Genomic DNA, 4,762 nt, shown 5'->3' with positions numbered 1-4,762 from the left:
GTATTATTAATACCCTCTAGTAATCGAATCGGTTATTACTTTGAGGTTAGTTCACTTGACTCATTATTACAAAAGTAAATTCTTGTTATCTAGGTTGTGGGTGTCATAACCGTACTTAAACTTGATATGGCATGTAGCGGGGCCAGTATCCTTTTATGACTTTGTCACCACAAGCATGTATGCCTAAATGTAGCTAGCAGTTTAGGTGTGGGATAGTCAGTCTCGTATAGATCTATACACAACAATCACGCTCTCCCTATAAGAGATTCTGGTTACAAGTGTTAGTCCTACACTCTCGAATTCGGTGGGGAGTGTTACAAAGGACGTGTCCCCAACTTTAGACTAACAATTTACAAGTAATAATACTAAAAATCATGTTTATAATTTTCATGAGATACATTTTATTTTACGTTTCACGAGTTCATTACTTTAGTTTTGAAAACTGTTTCTACGAGTTGATTTCTCAATTGTTTGGTAAAACTGTTTTCTATGTTAAAAGCATTCTAAACAGTAATTATCTTAAGCAAAATAATATAATTTGAGCACAAGTTTCCTTGTACTTTTGCTTGTATTCCTCCCCTGAAAACAAGAAAAAATCGGAAAAAGCGTAGGGGTATGAACTCACAGTTTGACGTAAGATGCGAGCTTAAGGTCGGTGTGGATGTTGAGTGTCAACTGATGTTTCGTACGCAAGTGGATCCAATTAACATATGGTAACACATATATGTATTAGATGAGGACATAACACTATTTGTTAAGGAAGGAAACCACCTTAGGGACTAGGAAACACTTAAAACTAAGTGTTAGAATATCACGTGATTAAAGATGGGGAGTTTGCGGCCCTAATCAGGAATGTACGGTCAGGGGTTTGCGGCCCACGGGGTTTATGACCCATGAGTTTGCTGCCCAAGTGTTTGCGGTCCATGGGTTTACGGCCTGTGGGTTTATGGCACATGAGCTTAAGGCCGTAAACACTTGGTGAAAGGTGCGATTTTCGGTGTTTCAAGGTCCTTTCTAGCCTCTTCGAAGTGTTCTAAGCCTTGTGCCCAGCTCAAGGAAGAGTTTAAAGGCCAATAATCGACCAAAAATGGAGTTTACGTCCATTGAAGGGAGTACGACCGTAAACCCATTTCGTGTTCATGATTTTGGGTCGATTTTTAGGTGAAAACAAGTGATTCCTAGTAGATAACAAGCATAGGGAGTAGTTACTTACTGTAAGAGGCTTGGAATGAGGTTTTTAGCCACCAAGAACTAGTGTGTGTTCTTGGTGTTCTTGGTGAGAGAGGAAATCTAGAAAAAGATGGAATTTATGAGATGAAACATGGATTCATCACTAGAAAAGGGATTGAAACACAATAGAAGTGAAGAATCACTTACATTTTGAAGATCCTTGAGCAAAACTTGAAAATTGTAGAGAGATAGTAGAGAGAGAAAGTCCCTTGAGTGCTTAAAGTTTGAAATGAAGGCCACTCATCCCTTATACAGGGGTGAGTTTTCAGCCAAGGGGTGGGGTGGGGGTGTACGGTCGTAAACTCGAGTTTGCGGCCGTACACTCCTCTCGAAGGGGTGTTTGGCCCGGATGCTATGCTTTGACTTGGAAAAACTCGTTCTTGGACCCAAACTTCGATTGTACTGAGTTCAAAATATTTAATTAGACCTGAGGTATAGCTGACAAAAGCAGAAATAAACTCCGAATTGATTTATTTTTAACGGTTTAAACGGAAGAAATTTCGGGTTGTCACAATCTTGAAGTCATGAAGAAATTGAAGATAAATGCTGAAAATCAAGAACAAAGAGAAGATTGAAAAGAAAAAGAAAGCTATAAACCATGGGGGAGATTGTTAGGACAAAAATTTGTGGTTTATACTTTGCTTCTCAAGGTTTTTGGGGTTCTTGGTTTGGGACCGAAAGCACTATGATCTCGGTGGTACTTGGACCGAAATCACCATGTGATTTTGGTGGACTTTAATGATGTTTTCGGCTGGGTTTTGGGCTGGAGCTTTGTAATTAGGTCTGGGTATATATTCAGTCGTGTTTACGGTTGGTTAGGCTAGTTGTTGATTTCGAGATTTTGAGAGACAGAGAGAACCGAGAGACATTGAGAGTCTTATGTACCTGACTATTAATCAATAATAGTGTGCATTGAAGATTCAACATTGTGTTATTATTTTCATATTTACGATTTGTGTCATTCGGTTGATTGGGATTCCGCACCAATCTAATGATTTGGATTGATACCTAGATCGGGGTTTTACATTCTACATGAAGTGTAAGGTTAGAATCATGGATGTCAACGAGGGCTCTTACGGTGCTCAATAATGGTCTTCCCAAGATTACAAGAAGGCATTCGTCTTCTTTCATGTCTAACACCACAAAATCCACTAGAAAACTAAAATTTTCAACCTTAACCAATAAATCTTCTACAATGCCACATGGATGATTGATTGAGTAAACAGTCATTTGAAATGTCATTCTTTTGTTTTGTAGCTTTAGAAGAGCGAGCTTTTCATAAAAAGAGTATGGCATGAGATTTATTCTAGCCCCCGAATCGAATAAAGCATATATTCAAATGGAATTACCAAATTCACAAGGTACAGTTAATCGACTCAGATCTCTCATTTATATTGGCAATCCATCAACGATTGCAGAAGAACACAAATCATTAAACATAATAAGGGATGCTTTTTCCAACTCCTTTTGATTATTCGTCACATCCTTATCAAATTTAGTAAGCTTCCCCATGGATTTGAGGAATGGAGCATTGATTGAGAGAGATAGCACTTGTTTCAGGAATTTCATCTGTTTCGGCTCCAGAAGATTCTTGCAGGCTCGAGATGGATATGGAAGAGGAGGCTAGTACAGTTTTAAACACAAAGAATTTGAATTCTCTAGTGGCCATGATGTGGCCTCGTGGTTGCTACGTCGTGGGAAATAGGAAGATAGTTTTTCTGCTGCTGCCTCGGGCTCCACTTCTTTCGGCTATGGGTCGGGCTTTTTGTCAACTATATTATTGATCTCTCTAGGCTCAGAATTAACCTCTTCCTCGGTGTATATACCCATAACTTGAGGTTGTAGTTTTGGGTCGAGATTTTTTATTACGTAATCTCTCGTTTTCGAGTTTGGTCAACTGACCGAATTGAGATTCAATGCTTGATATCACTGCTTGTTGGTTTCTCATCGTAGTTTCAATTGCATCATGCATCTTCTTAGAAACGGATGCAAAGCGTGCATGCATCAACTTAAACTCGTACTTGTTTTTGAATGGTGGTTCTTTTTGATAAAAATCGTGGCTGGTTTCCCTATACTTCTTGTCCTTTTTCTTTTTGTATTTGTCGTATGGAAAATACTCCTTCCTTGGTTTCCTCCAATCCTTATCGTACTTGTCCCTACTCGAGTAACATACTTGAGCTTTTCGATTCCCATTCTCATCTATATCGAAATCTTTGATCAAGTGCAGCCCATTGCAATTGTCACATCCAACTCGTATGCATGTACCGACTGATCCATTTTCATCATTTGCCGATCCACGTTCTCTAGTTTAGCCATTATTTCAGCCAAGTTCTCATTTATTCCATTACCCTTACCTATTTAAGCATCTTCTCGTGGGTAATGATATTCTCTTGAGTTCTTCACGAACTCTTCAATTAACTCCTTGATTGTGGTCGGATTCTTCTTAGTCATCGGTCCTTCAGAATCAAGAAGTTTCCTCGTTTTGACGTTCACCCCATCATAGAAAATAGACACCTCTTGTCGCACGTTCAAGTCGTGTTGAGCACAATTTATTTGAAGAATTTGTACCTCTCCTAAGATTCATATAGGGATTCTCTAATTTCTTGTTAGAAGTTAGAAATCTTCTTCTTTAGTTTGGCAATCCTTGAAGGTGGACTAAATTGCTCAATGAACGCTTCACGAAGGTTGTCCCATGTCCGAATAGCTCCAGGTGCGAGTGACTTCAACCAAACTTTTTCATATCCAGTAAGTGTTACTGGAAGCATCATAAGTAAAACAACATCCCTAGTAACATTTGGAACAATGAAATAGTTAGCAATGTCCAAAACTTCATCGATGTGCTTGAAGGCATCTTCGTGGTCCTTCCCAAAGAACGGGATATCACTAGTAACATTTGGAACACCCTGCCCGTTGTCATTATGCATCCACTTCTTATATTCTTTCTACGTCATATCCGTAATGTCTGGCATCTCTTCCACTTCACTCTTTATTTCATCCTCATAATCGTCCTAGGTTTTTGGCTCGTATCCTACTTCTTTATTATTTAAAGTCTTCTCAAATAGCTCAAAGGTGTCAACTTTGAAAGTGCTGATTGATTCGTGAACCTTTTTGTCCTTCTTCTTGTGGAAAACGGATACTGGATCTTTAAGTGGTGGAACTATTAGAGTTTTGGATCCTCGGGTCACAAATCACTGAAACAAAAACAAAAGAAAAACAAAAAGGAGTAAAACGAATAAAAGTAAGTAAACTAAAAATTATCTGTTTAGTGACCACGATGTGGCCAAAGGTGCCCATGACGTAGTTGCTGAACAAACATAAAAATTAAATTAATGTAGAAAAAAAACATTTTTTCCGGTTTTTACCCCACAAAAAGGATCTAATAACTAAAAGTAATTAAAATAAAACGCAAATAAGTCGTTCCCCGGCAACGGCACCAAAAACTTGATGTGCACAAAGTATACGTATAATCTTTTAAAATTGTAAACCTAACTAACTTAACTAATTTATGCACCTATAGGCAGTGTACCTATTC

General features: G+C 38.4%; 1 non-coding gene across 1 annotated transcript; it reads left to right on the top strand.

Moving 5' to 3' along the window:
- Positions 1 to 3,760: 3,760 nt before the first annotated feature.
- Positions 3,761 to 3,866, top strand: LOC145110490 (small nucleolar RNA R71). The gene has a single exon (XR_013709869.1). It is a non-coding gene; the product is annotated as a small nucleolar RNA R71 (small nucleolar RNA).
- The last annotated feature ends 896 nt before the right edge of the window (positions 3,867 to 4,762 follow it).

This window comes from Lactuca virosa, chromosome 4 (assembly GCF_052849685.1).
Source record: "Lactuca virosa cultivar CGN04683 chromosome 4, Lactuca_virosa_CGN04683_v6, whole genome shotgun sequence".
Classification (NCBI taxonomy): Eukaryota; Viridiplantae; Streptophyta; class Magnoliopsida; order Asterales; family Asteraceae; genus Lactuca; species Lactuca virosa.
The sequence above is the reverse complement of the archived record's forward strand: the minus strand, read 5'-3'. Positions and strand labels throughout refer to the sequence as shown.